This window comes from Pseudonaja textilis, chromosome 4, assembly GCF_049901715.1.
Source record: "Pseudonaja textilis isolate UNSWEBS1 chromosome 4, rPseTex1.2, whole genome shotgun sequence".
NCBI classification, from domain to species: Eukaryota; Metazoa; Chordata; class Lepidosauria; order Squamata; family Elapidae; genus Pseudonaja; species Pseudonaja textilis.
In genome coordinates, this window is record NC_141993.1 from 90,740,352 (window position 1) to 90,755,007 (window position 14,656).

Below are 14,656 nucleotides of genomic sequence, written 5' to 3' on the forward strand. Positions count from 1 at the left end.
CGAAACTGCATTCCATAAATGTTTTCAAAGATAGTAACGAGGTGACCAAAGTTTTTGCTGTGCAAAATTCTAACTGGAGAGCATGATTGATGACTCTGGGCTATGGAGGTGTCCCATTGGAGAATATGAATTATGATACTCCCAGGGGGTGGGGGGAAAACCAGGCTCAAGGGTGACAATAAATTAAATGTCTCAGAGTCGGCTACACCCAGGCAGTGCCGGCATGTTAACTCCTAATAAATCCTTTTTAAGTTCTGGAAGTTTGTGTAATGATTTAAATGGGGGTAATTGCCGGAATCCTGACAGCAATGGGACACATCCCTCATCAAGAGTCATCAATCATGCTCTCCAGTTAGAATTTTGCGTTGGCAGAAACTTCAGTCACCTCGTTACTATCTTTGAAAACATTTATGGAATGCAGTTTTGGTTTCCAAGCTGCCGTTGGCAACTCTAAAAAGAACATCGAAATATTTTATGAGTTGACTCAGCGCACAGAGAACTGTGCTGGCTACATCAACGTTTATTTCTCAAAAGCCGCTATCTCTTTTTACGCCTTCCTTTAGTTCACGGATAATGGACAGATTGTCTTCCCCGCCTCTGACCAAGACATTTCCAGCTATCCCAACCCACCTTCCGGTGGTTTTAATGGTCGTGAGAAAGTACCCATGGTGGCTGTGTTTTGGGACAATGCGGACTTCTCCAAGGGAGCTGGCACCATCTTTTACCAGGTGAGCCATCGATAGTTTAATGCTAGGGACCTCTACGAAGCAAAACCAGTCAAGTTGATTCGCGAGGTCTGTGTTTCTCAACGTTGGCACCGTTAAGAGGTGTGGACTTCAACTCCCAGAATTCCCCAGCCAGGGAATGGAGTTTGCCGAGGAGGAGGAGGAAGAGGAAAAAGGGGAGGGGGAAGAGGAAGGGGGGCATTTTTGCTCAGGAAGAAAAAAAAACGGAGCATATTTGGGGACGCAACCTCCCCGCTTCATTTTGGGGGCCTCCCCGGGGCCCAGGAAGGCTCTTGGGCATAGCAGTAAGTAAACGAGGGGAATCCTGGCACAGCTGATCGGGTGGGGCAAGCGAGCGAACGGTGACCAGGTGACCGGGTCGGGACCGTGGCCAGCCAGAACTTACTACTGGTTCGGCGACCCACACTAAATCCTTGCTACCGGGTTGTAGAAACCGGTGCGAACCGGCTGAATAGCCACTGACATAGTCCACTAATTAAATGTCTGCAGGAAAACAACCCAGCTCAGACAGCACCAAGGACCCCTCAGTCCTTCTCCTCCTCCTCCTCTTCTTCACAAACCCCTCCCTTCTAGCCCTGATGATGTCACCTGGTCAGGTAATGAACCATCTACAACAGGGGTCTCAAACTCAATTTACCTGGGGGCTTCTGGAGGCAGAGGCTGGGTGAGGCTGGGCCGCATAAGGGATTCCACAAAAAACGTTTTTTAAAAAAACATCCTCAAATGTCATTTTCTGTGCTCATCACCTATCTTTCTCTTCACTGCAGGCTTTGACAAAGACATGATGAGGGTGTGACAAAATTTAGTTTATTCCATTTGGCGTCGCTCTTGTTCCACGTTTCATAGAAGTGTTTAGCCAGCTAGCGATGCATGGAGAACGTCCCGACGCGTGACGTCATTTCCGCTTCTACTTGCCACAACAGCGCGGCAGATGACGAACAGCCCGGTAGCAGTCGCCTTTCTCTGCGTTTGATCGTGGCATTTGTTGATGGTAGAAAGTACTGGAATGGCGACCGCAAAAAAAAGGCGACTGCTACCGGACTGTTCGTCATCTGCCACACTGTTGTTACAAGCGTAGTGTGTGCATGAAGTCGGTGTAGCTTAGCCTAGCACCGAATGTCAGCCACGACGAGGAACGGCGGGTGGGACTTCCTTCAGAGGTCCATTCCCCCTGCAGGCCGCACTAATATTATACTTTCGTATCACGGTGGGGGCCACAGGATATCGTCCTGTGGGCCGCAATTGGCCTGCGGGCCGCGAGAATGAGACCTCCGATCTACAAGAAATCAACCCAGCTCAGACAGCACCAAGGACCCTACATTTCAGAAGACCTCCGACATCTTCTCCACCGTTACTCTACATGTTCCTTTGGTTTCCCCACTGACCACATGTTGTCCCTTCATGCACAGGAATATCCTTGTGGGAACTCTGCCAAAGACCCCCTCGTCCAAGACGTGGAAGAAAAGATTCGCCGGTACGTCAAGTCTTCCTATCGAGCTCGGTGGTTACTCAAAGTCACCTGGGACAAAGTCCAACCTTACCCGGCGCAGAGGCAGAAGAGCAAGGTGAGTGGATTTTAACAAGCATTGGGCGATATTTTTCCTTTCATGAAGTTAGCTGGACCTGCTGTGATTCAGGATAACAGAATAACAAAAGAGTTGGAGGTCTTCTAGTCTTGCTCGAGGCAGGAGATCATCCCTGTATCAACTAACATAATAATAATACTCCTTTGGTCTTTTTAGGTGCCAGCAGAAAAGGGAGTGGGGGAAAGCAGTGCATTCCTTAAATGCCTTAGATAATCGTCTTGGCAGCCCAAAGCTGTCGGCGTGCAGGAATATTACTGGAGAGCATGTTTGATGACTCTTGGCTATGGATGTGTCCCATTGGAGAATACACATCCAGGGGGTGGATGGAAGACCAGGGTCAAGGGGGAAATGAATGGTGTATTTTAGTGTCGGCTGCACCCAGCTAACGCCATCATGGCCGCTCCTAATAAATCAATTTTTTTTTTTTACTCTTGAGAGATGCGGCTAGAGACTTACGATTTGAATGGGGGTAGATTTGTTGGAACCCTGACACCCTGTACCAAGTGCTGGTCCAATCTTTTCTTAAAAATCTCCAGGGATGGAGCACCCACAACTTCTGGTGGCAAGCTGTTCTACCGGTTAATTGTTCTCACCGGCCCTTCATTCAGCCAGATCAGTCAGGGCTAGGGATGATGGTGGAAGGCAGGCAGCAATGGCTGGCTGGTTGGCTGGCCTGGCTAGTTGGCTGGCTGGTTGGCTGGCTTGCTGCTGCTGCCGGAAGCAATGGTGGTGGGTGGGAAAATGCGGGCAGCGATGTCGCGTACACGCGCTATAAGGAGTGACTGGTCAGGGAGTGGAGAAACGGATGGAGAGGGGCAGGGCCAGCCAGGGCCCTGATTACCCATTCTCCAAACTATGGAGAATCGTAACAACCGGGTCTACCAAACTGGTATGAACCGGTAGAATCCCATCCCTGCTGTTAGGATGGTTCTCCTTAATTCCAGGTTGCTTCTCTCCTGGATTAGTTTCCACCCGTCACTTCTTAATCCTGCCTTGTGGTGGTTTGGAAAATAAGCTGACCCCTTCCTCTTCTTTATGGAAGTCCCTCAAATATTGGAAGACTGCTATCGTCTCACCCCTGGTCTTTCTTTTCGTTAATTTAGACGAACACCTATCAAGCCATTCTCACCACAGACGGTTACCGAACCTACGCGCTGTTCCTTTACCAAGATGGAGGGATGCAATGGGACTACACTAAACTCTCAGCCCCCAATGTGCTGATTGGGTACACCAGGTAATGCTAATAATCTCTGGCAGCTCTGCGCATGCGCACACAGGGAACAGGCTCCAGCTGTTCTTCTGCCCCACTGATATCCAACTCCAAAGGCAGCTGATAACTGTCGGATGGCCCTGGCCCAGGGGTGGGATTCCAGTTCGCTGCCCGGTTGCTAGATGGGTGTGGCCGTGGTGGGCCAGAACTTCCTGTTTCCAGCTCCTGGTGGGCTTCCAGAGCCCAGGAAGAGGCCGTTTTCACTCTCTCAAGGGTCTGGAGATTTCCCCTGGCTCTCTGGGAGGGTGAAAATGGCCTCCTCTAAGCTCTGTCAGATTTTGCCTTCTCGTGTCTATGTAATGATTCCGGCCTGATCCCTTGCTTGATTTAGACATCAAGCCGTGTAAATTTCTGGAAGATGGTCTGCCTCCAGTAGGGTGGGTGCATGATCTATTCTTGGAAAAATAAGAATCGATGTCCTTTCTTCCTCCCTCTATCCAGCGGCGATGGCTATTTCAAAAACGATAATCTGATGACTCGAACGCCAGCTGAGAAATACCGTCCTGATCACTTCCAAGGTTACAACACAGGTAGGGACCAAGGCCTGGGCTTGGTGAAATGGACTGGCCAAAATCTTGTGGGCTGTGCTGTCCAGCCAGCACAAGGGAAGTGGGATCATTTACTTAGGAATATGGGAGCTGTCCCCTTAAGGGAATGCCTCCTGGTAAAGGTGGTTAATGCATCCTGGGAAATGTAGTTCATGTTGTGCGGTCACATCTGTAATCCCGATTGGTCCCTGAATTGACCCTTGGTTGGGTTGGGGAATTTCCTTCACTCTTGTCTGGACCCGAGCAACGTCTCACCCCATTGCTCCTTCGTTACGGGATGAAAGATCGCTATTCTTTTACACCGTGAAATCAGCTCTGCGAAGAATTGCACATCAGATGGATCTCAACATAACCGTGAATTATATTTGAGGATGCCTGGCGACCCAATAAGGAAATAAAGATCATCTTTGTGTGGAAGCCTCTGTAGAGGTTGTCTGTCTGTCTTTCTATTCAGCCAGCAGTCTAAAGACAGAACGTGGACATGACATGTCTCGTTTTTCCCCCATGGCTAGCAGGAGAGAAATCTAGAAGTCAGAACACACGTCTCATTGTTCTCCTTGCTTGGAAGTTTCTCCTTCATCCCAAGTTGCTTCTCCAAGCTGGGAGAGACAGAACCAAAACTTAACCCGAGATAAATCTGATAAATCAGAATCAGAATAGAACGGGAAGGGACCCTGGAGGTTGTTAGGGATACACCCTAGCAGGATCTGCAGGGCAGTCAGGCAGGCAGGCAGAATATGTGAGATAAACATTTTTGTAGCTTACACTCAGTAAAACAGATACAGAGTGCTAATTAAATAGTTTTATTCCAGCAAGAGTTAAAGCATAGTCAAAACAGTCCATATATCATTCAATTAGTTCAGTCCGTCCAGGGATTATTCAGTTGCAAAGTCCAGTGTCGAAAAAGAGAGGTCAGTACACTTACAAATATCAGTCCGGTGATATATCTCCTTGCAGTAGAGATATGCAGAACTCAAAAAACTCCTCTCTTCCTTCAGCAACTCTTCAGTAGGGGAAAGACGCAGCTAACAAACCATGCAATCCAGTAAATTGTCAGTAATTGCCAGCAAATCGTCAGGGAATCGTCAGCAATCAATCAGGTTGTCTTGCTCCCTCTTATGGTGGTTTCACACCACACCCAAATTACATGCTTTGCAGTTTTAAAGTGACACACACTTAAACTTAGAATGATAGTTTATATATATTATTTTACCCAAACTACGTTAGGTGACCTATGTTATACCTAACAGAGGTCTTCTAGTCCAACCCCCTGCTCCAGCAGAAGATCCTAGACCGTTTCAGACAAAAGGGTTATCCAGTCTCTTCTTAAAAACCTCCACTGATGGAGCAGCCACAACCTCTAGTGGCAAGCAGTTCCACTGGTTCATTGTCCTTAGGAAATTCCTCCTTAATTCCAGGTTGTTTGTCTCTGTTGATGCGTTTCCATCCGTTGCTTCTTGTCCTGCCTTCTAGTATTTTGGAGAATAATTTGAGACACCCCCTCTTCTTTGGGGCAGCCCCTCAAATACTGGAATATTGTTATCATGTCCCGCCCCACCCCGTCCTTCTTTTCTCTAGACAGATCCTGCCACCGTTCTTGATATATTTTGGCCTTTAATCATCTTAGTTGCTTTTCTTTGCACTTTTCCCAAACTTGCAACACCTTTTTTGTAATGTGTCGATGACCAAAACTGGGTGCCGTATCCCAGTTGCCTCTTACTAAGGCTTTATAAAGCGGTGTTAATGTCTCCCGTGGCACTGAACGGAGATTTAACAGATGGACAGAGTTGGAAGGGACCTTGCAGGTCATCTAGTCCAACCCTCCGCCCGAGGCGGAGACGCTGCACTGTTTCCGACCGATGCCAGTCCAGTCTCTTCCTGAAAGCTTCCAGTGATGAAGCTCCCACAGCTATTGAAGGCCGGTCCTTCCGCTGATTAGAAGAACAGATTAACAGAGTTGGAGGGACCTTGGAGGTCATCTAGTCCAACCCTCCGCCCGAGGCGGAGACGCTACACTGTTTCCGACCGATGCCAGTCCAGTCTCTTCTTGAAAGCTTCCAGTGATGAAGCTCCCACAACTATTGAAGGCCGGTCCTTCCGCTGATTAGAAGAACAGATTAACAGAGTTGGAGGGACCATGGAGGTCATCTAGTCCAGCCCCCACCCCCATCCAATCAGGAGACTCTACACCATTCCAGACCAACGGTTATCCGATCTCTTCTTAAAAACTTCCAGCGTTGGAGCAGCCACAACTTCTGGTGGCAAGTTGTTCCACTGGTTAATTGTCCTTACCTTAGGAAGTTTCTCTTCCGTTCCAGGTTGCTTGATGAGTTTCCACCTGTTATTTTTTTTCTTGTCCTGCCTTCAGGGACTTTGGGAAATAAGTTGACCCCCCTGCCCTTCCAATCTTTGGGGCAGCCCCTCAAATACTGGAAGACCGCTCTCATGCAAGCTCATTGTTGCTTTCCCTCTGCGTTTCCTTCCAGATGTGCGCGGTTTGTGGATATACAAACTGGATAGTTGGATCCGTGTGAATTACCGGCAGAGGTGCCTGGATTGGTTGAGTCACGAGACGCTCCCATCGGCCTGGAATAGGAACCTGCCCCCTTGCCCATGTTTTCTGAAACAGGCGATGTCGGACAACCGCTACACAACCAGCCAAAAAGGTGAGGGGGGGGTTGTGTGTGTGTGCGTTCATGGGAGGGTCTCCAGGGCCTCTGAGACCGCTGGATCTAGAGAGAGAATGCTAAAAGTTCCCACAGCTGGATTTAAGCTGGTTAACCTTTTCTGGATTCTGGAGGAATCAAAGCCACCGTTTCCATTTAGTCAGTGACAGGTCGTCCTTGACTTATGGATGGTTAAGGAGAGTGGCCGTTTGAAATGACAACGGACCTCCCTGGGGCCTCTTAGGATCATGGGGCGCTTGGTGCTCTCTGAGCTGGGTGGTTTTCTTGCAGACGTTTTATGACCTAACTAGGTAACATTGTCAGTGGTGGAAGGGAGGGGATTTGTGGAGAAAAAGAGGAGGAGGAAGAGGAGGAGGAGGAAGAGGGAAGAGGAAGAGGAGGAGGAGGAGGAAGAGGAGGAGGAGAGGAGGGGGAGGAAGAAGAGGAGGAGGAAGAGGAGGAGGAGGAAGAGGGAAGAGGAAGAGGAGGAGGAGGAAGAGGAGGAGGAGAGGAGGGGAGGAAGGAGAGGAGGAGGAAGAAGAGAGGAGGAGGAGGAAGAGGAGGAGGAGGAGGAGGAAGAGAGAGGAGGAGGAGGAAGAAGAGGACAGGAGGAGGAGGAAGAGGAGAGAGGAGGAGGAGGAAGAGGAGGAGGAAGAAGAGGAGGAAGAAGAGGAGGAGTGGGAGGAGGACTGTGAGATCCTTAGTGCTCTCTGAGCTGGGTGGTTTTCTTGCAGACGTTTTATAACCTAACTAGGTAACATTGTCAGTGGTGGAAGGGAGGGGATTTGTGGAGAAGAAGAGGAGGAGGAAGAGGAGGAGGAGGAAGAGGGAAGAGGAAGAGGAGGAGGAGGAGGAAGAGGAGGAGGAGAGGAGGGGGAGGAAGAAGAGGAGGAGGAAGAAGAGAGGAGGAGAAGAGGAGGAGGAGGAGGAGGAAGAGAGGAGGAGGAGGAAGAAGAAGAGAAGGAGGAAGAGGAGGAGGAGGAAGAGAAGGAGGAGGAGGAAGAAGAGGAGGAGGAGGAAGAGGAGGAAGAGGAGGAAGAAGAGGAGGAGTGGGAGGAGGACTGTGAGATCCTTAGTGCTCTCTGAGCTGGGTGGTTTTCTTGCAGACGTTTTATAACCTAACTAGGTAACATTGTCAGTGGTGGAAGGGAGGGGATTTGTGGAGAAGAAGAGGAGGAGAAAGAGGGAGGAGGAAGAGGAGGGGGAATGGGAGAAAGAGGACTGTGGGATCCTTAGTGCTCTCTGAGCTTGGTAGTTTTCTTGCAGACGTTTTATGACCTAACTAGGTAACATTGTCAATAGTAGACAGGAGAGGATTTCTGAAGAGGAAGAGGAGGAGGAGGAAGAGGGAGGAGGAAGAGGAGGAGGAGGAAGAGGAGGAGGAGTGGGAGCAGGAGGACTGTGGGATCCTTAGTGCTCTCTGAGTTTGGTAGTTTTCTTGCAGACGTTTTATGACCTAACTAGGGAACATCGTCAGTGGTAGAAAGAAGGGGATTTGAGAAGAGGAAGAGGAGGAGGAGGAAGAGGAGGCGAAGAATGAGTTTGAAATTAACCCCTTTCGTGTTTGCAGGTTGGCAGGACTCTGGCTTCACCCTGCTGTATTCGTCCAGGCCAAATAACTACGGGTCGGGCGTCCGATGTCTCTACAACCGAAACGGCCAACTCCAAGAAGGTCGGCAGGAGAGAATCTGGAAAAATTCCAGGAAAAATTACCCCAACAACGGTGAGCCACGAAGGGGGTGAAGGATGGAGGTTTTCTGACCCTTTGTCTCGGGATTAAAACGAGGGAGAAAAGGAAGTGAAATTAAATAGGAGCCAGCCGTGTGCAGCAGCCGCCAAAAAAGCCAATGCAATCCTAAACTGCATTAACAGACAGAGGGTTACAATCCAGATCAAGTGAGGTGCTAATACTACTCTGTAAAGCCTTAGTAAGCCCACACCTAGAGTCCTGCATCCAGTTTTGGTCACCACGCTATAAAAAAGAGGTTGAGACTCTAGAAAGAGTGCAGAGAAGAGCAACCAGGATGATGAGGAGATGATTGGAGGCTAAAACATACGATGGACGGTTGCAGAAACTGGGCCTGGCTAGTCTAGGGAAGAGAAGGACCAGGGGAGACAGGAGAGCATCTTCCAATATTTGAGGGGCTGCCCCAGAGAGGAGAAGGAAGGGGGTCAAGCTATTTTCCAAAGCCCCCAAAGGCCAGACAAGGAACAATGGATGGAAACTGACTAAGGAGAGATTCAACCTGGAAACAAGGAGAAATTTTCTGTCAGTGAGAACAATCAACCCATGGAACAGAAGTTGTGGGAGCTTCATCCCTGGAGGCTTTCAAGGAGAGACTGGACTGCCATCTGTCAGAAATGATCTAAGGTCTCCTGCTTGGGTGGAGGGTTGGACTAGATGACCTACAAGGTCCCTTCCAACTCATTTGTTAATCTGTTAAATATTGGTGGACTGAGATCAATGGTTACGTTCAAACAACACCCATAACCTGGATGCTTGAAGTTAGTAACATGGTTGTTAAGTCTAGTCTAGTGTCCAGAAAATGTTTTTGACTGAAATGTAGTTAAGGTGACAAATTACAAACAGTTATAGGAGCTCTTGGACACATCCAACAGATAGAAGGTTTTATCTCAAAAATATCCTACAATATTACAAAAATCATTATTTTCTGGGAGTGGTGTGATGACCTAGAAATGGAGCTCTCACCTCACTTATCAGGAGGCTGTGAGTTCAATCCTAGGTAGAGAGACAGAGATTTCTCTCTTTGGACACATTAAGAATGCACCTGCTGAACAAAACTCTGCACTGGCGACAGGAAAGGCATCCGGCCAATAAACACTCAGCTCAAGTTGCCCAGACTCCACTCGGTGAGGGATTATAGGGTCATTAAAAAAAGTCGATGATGTCGATACGTCATTTTCTGGGCCACAAAACCTTTTGAACTAGGTACAGATACCCTGCATGCAGAGGTCGGATTCTATCGGTTCGGACTGGTTCGGGAGAACCAGGTGTTCAGTTTTACATCTGGTTCGCTGAACCAGTATTTGAACGGACCGGCTGCCCCTTCCCACTCCACCCTTCCCCTCCCAAGAGTTTCCACGTGGCCCCGTGCAGAGTCCGTGGGGAGGCTCTGGGAAGGGGTGGAAACCAGGCCTTCTGGAAGTATCGGAGTCTGGAAACGGGCCTATTTCGGGCTTCCGGAAAGTTCTGCAGAGCCCAGGGGAGGCCATTTTCACCTTCCCCCCAGAGGCCTGAGGGAAGCCTCCGGACTCTGGGAAAAGGATAAAACAGCCCTCCCGGAAGTATCCGTAGGCCACACCCATCATGGCCACACCCACCCAAGCAACTGGGCCGCGAACCGCTTTTCTGGGATTTTTGAATCCCGCTCCTGCCTGCGTGTCAGACCTCAAACATAACAAAAGGTGTTTTTTTTAAAAAAAGATCTTAGACTCCTACCGTTAATGTAGAGTATTTAGTATTTAGTATTTATTTGATTTGTCAATCGCTTACCAGATACAGGTATAAGAATAAATATAGTTTTGAATACATGAAATGGGTACGTATATGAAAAATAAAAAGAAACAATAGGACAGGGACGGTAGGCACGTTGGTGCGCTTATGCACACCCCCTACAGACCTCTTAGGAAAGGGGTGAGGTCAATAGTAGACAAACTAAGGTTAAAGTTTTGGGGGTTTGGGGAAGAAACCACAGAGTCAGGTAGAGGATTCCAGGCATTGACCTCTCTGTGGCTGAAGTCGTATTTCCTGCCATCAAGTTTGGTGCGATTAACCTTGAGTTTGTATCTATTGTGTGCTCTTGTGTTGTTGTGGTTGAAGCTGAAGTATTCATTGACAGGTAGGACATTGCAATGTATGATTTTATATACTATATTTAGATCGGACTGGAGGCAGCGTAATTCAAGGTTTTCTAGGTCTAGAGTTTCAAATCTGGTGGCATAAGGTATTCTGCAATGAGCAGAGGAGTGGAGAACTCTTCTTTTGAAATATTTCTGGACTTTCTCAACGGTGCTAATATCAGATACGTAATGTGGGTTCCAGACTGATGAGATTTCAAAGGATTTCATATCCATTACTGCTCTTAATTTTGTTTTGTTTTTAAATGCCTCGGTTCTTTTTTGCTTCTGACTTTTGATGCGGTGGTGCAAACTTAACCGCTCCTGGGCGTGGCTCGTGGCTTATGGGGTGTCGGTTGCAGGGTCTTGACTCTTTACAATACGGTCCTGAAGTGAATCCGGCTTCTCCCTTGACTTGGCTTGTCAGAAGGTTGCCGAAAGCGGATCCTGCAACCGTCGTAAATATGAGACAGTTGCCAAGCGTCTGACTTTTGGATCACGTGACCAGAGGGCCAACGGTCACTAAGCGAACTGTTCATTTCCGTCGGAAACTGTCCGTACTGGGCTGGTTTATATTTGCTGGGCTACTGCGAGGCATTGAACAAACAAGCATCAATCAAAACAAAACAAAACAACTAATCCTGGCTTGTTCTCATTTTCTCCCTGGGTTGATGTGTCCAGACGGAGAACTGAAATTGCACGACTGGTGTTGCAACAAGGCCGGAATTCCCCAGACGTGTGAGAAGTACGACCAGAAGCGACCCAAGATCGGTTGCCAAGGTTACAAACCATCAATCTGGGGTGAGTATTGCCTGGCTGCAAGCAGAGGAGGAGCCTTTGTGTGGCAGCAAAAGCAGAGGCGTCCCTTGGGAGTGGCAGGTCAAAAAAGTCAAAATGGCTACTTCTGGATGCATAATGGGGCATTCTAATCCTGCCTTAGGCATGAAAGCTGGCTGGGTGACTTTGAGCCAATCACCAGGGGATAGGGAATTCTAGTCCCGCCTTAGGCACGAAAGCCAGCTGGATGACTTTGGGCCAATCACCAGGAGACGTGGAGTTCTAGTCCCGCCTTAGGCATGAAAGCTGTGTGACTTTGGGCCAATCACCAGGAGATGAGGAGTTCTAGTTCTGCTTAAGCCATGAAAGCTGGGTGACTTTGGGCCAATCACCAGGGAGATGGGGAGTTCTAGTTCTGCTTTAGCCATGAAAGCTGGGTGACTTTGGGCCAATCACCAGGAGATGAGGAGTTCTAGTTCTGCTTTAGCCATGAAAACTGGTGACTTTGGGCCAATCACCAGGGAGATGGGGAGTTCTAGTTCTGCTTCAGCCATGAAAGCTGGGTGAATTTTGGCCAATCACCAGGAGATGGGGAGTTCTAGTTCTGCTTAAGCCATGAAAGCTGGGTGACTTTGGGCCAATCACCAGGGAGATGGGGAGTTCTAGTTCTGCTTTAGCCATGAAAGCTGGGTGAATTTGGGCCAATCACCAGGGAGATGGGGAGTTCTAGTTCTGCTTCAGCCATGAAAGCTGGGTGAATTTTGGCCAATCACCAGGGAGATGGGGAGTTCTAGTTCTGCTTAAGCCATGAAAGCTGGGTGACTTTGGGCCAATCACCAGGGAGATGGAGAGTTCTAGTCCTGCTTTAGCCATGAAAGCTGGGTGACTTTGGGCCAATCACCAGGGAGATGGAGAGTTCTAGTCCTGCTTTAGCCATGAAAGCTGGGTGACTTTGGGCCAATCACCAGGGAGATGGGGAGTTCTAGTCCCTGCTTAGTCACAAAAGTCAGCTAGGTGATGTAGGGAAAGCAGGAGGAAGAAGATGGGTTGCATATATTCACAGCTTTGGGTGGGGTGTAAAAATAACAAAGGTGGTATAACAAACACAAAAACTAAAGTTTCCCCATTAATCAGTTAATCTCCTTTTATTGGTTTTAATTCCCAATGTTGCCTTTTTCTTCCTTGCAGGTTGAGCATCGTTTTCTGCCTCTTCCACCACCTGTTTACTGGCCGTAAATCGATTTTCCGCATCAGAATTCACACACCGCCTTTTCTCTGCTTTTCGCTCCTTTTTAATGCTGGGACCAACCTGCATGTCAATCACCGAACACTTCTGGACAAGCATAGTTGACTTGGCTGAATAAAACACTTCCAACAACTTCTGGCCTCTCTCTCACTTTATTTATCCTGCTTGTTCCGCTGCACAAGCCGATGGGAATCCCAAAACAGGAAAATACAAATATTCGAGATCTGGGAATGACACGGAAGCCAAACAAACCATGATAAAGGCCCCGTGAATGTGGCAAATGGCAAAACAAGCCAGGAACAGCAGCTTGATTGCAGAATTGTGGGTCTGTTGATCATCGTTGCTATCTATTTTGAAAGCTAAGGGATTTCGCTTGGGCTACGGAGTGACATATGCAAAATAGATTGCAGATTAACAGAGCTGGAAGGGACCTTGTAGGTCATCTAGTCCAACCCCCTCCCAAGTTGGAGACCCTACACCATTTCTGACAAATGGCAGCCCAATCTCTCCTTGAAAGCCTCCAGTGATGAAGCTCCCACAAATATCTGAAATTCATTCAGAATTTGGAATAGAATAGAGCTGGAAGGGACCTTGGAGGTCTTCTAGTCCAACCCCTGGCTCAAGCAATATCTTACAAACATACATTATTAATTATGTTACAATTGCAAATTGTAGCAAATTGTAATTTGTTATGTTACAAACGCTCAAACATTACCTATGCTCTTTACATGCTAAGTGTGATGACCCGGGGTGGTTGCACAACAATAACAAAGTCACCAAAGTAGAATAAATTCCCTTTAATGCCTCCAACTTGGCCCCCAACGTCCAGTTATCCTCGGCTGGAGATCAAACCCTTCCAAAAAAACAAGTCTACGAAGGGAAGAAATGCAGTCCGAACCCAAAGTAAAGATAATTAGAAATAAAAACAACACCACAAACCACACTGAAGTAATTAACACGACAGGCCAGAATGATAAATTGCAGACTTCCAAAAGATAACGCAGCACCCACAGTTGGGAGGACTGCCAAAACCTAGATAAGCCTCCACCAAGAAAATGCACACTTTGCTTCCAGCAACTTTGCCGTACACAATTTGCCCTTTTAAACAGTCATCCCAGCTGCAGCCCATGAAGGCGATCAGGGCCTTTTCCTCCCCCGTAAGCCACGTTGCTCCCTTCTCCGTTCCTCCCTGTGTGCCCTAGGATGAAGAGGGGGTGGGCCTGGGTTTTCCTCTGAATGCCCAGCCGGACTGTGCCCTTCCCCAGTTTCCTCCACAGCCACCAGAGCCACACTCCCACTCCCTGTCAGCTGCTCAACCTCCCCTCAGAATCCGACTCCAACAAGGGTTTGACACGAAGCTTTGATCCATTGAAATAGGTGATCCATTAAAACACCTTGAGGTGTTTTTTTGTTTTTTGCAAAAGACAAGCAAATAAACCAACAAACAAAAACTGTATTTTTGTTCTCCCAGTAAATGATAATTGTTGGGAGCGGGGAAAAAAAAAATCAGAGAAGCCACCTCTCTTTTTTTTAATGCCTTCCCCGTCTCAAACTTTTAGGGTAGCTAAAGCAACATGGCCATCGAACGCCAGAAGGACGAAACCTGTCTTTTCAAATGGTAATTTTATTTCATTTCATGATGTGTGCATTTTTCCTCGGCTTCCTATCTTGGAAGGCGGGATGGGAAAATTGTGCTACAAAATAATAATAATAATAATAATAATAATAATAATAATAATGATAATGATAATAATAAGCGTAATAATTCCACTCTCAAATCCAAACGCAAGGTGTTCCTTTCCCCTGACTGGGAGGAGTCCCAAGAGGCCGTTGTATCAAAACAATCAGGAAAAATGGAGCGATCTCTCTAACTGAATCCCAGTTCTTTCGGACTGGACTCATTTTACCCTGAAATTCTCTTTTCTCCGGGAGAAAAACAAAATTGAAAAGCTTTAAGGT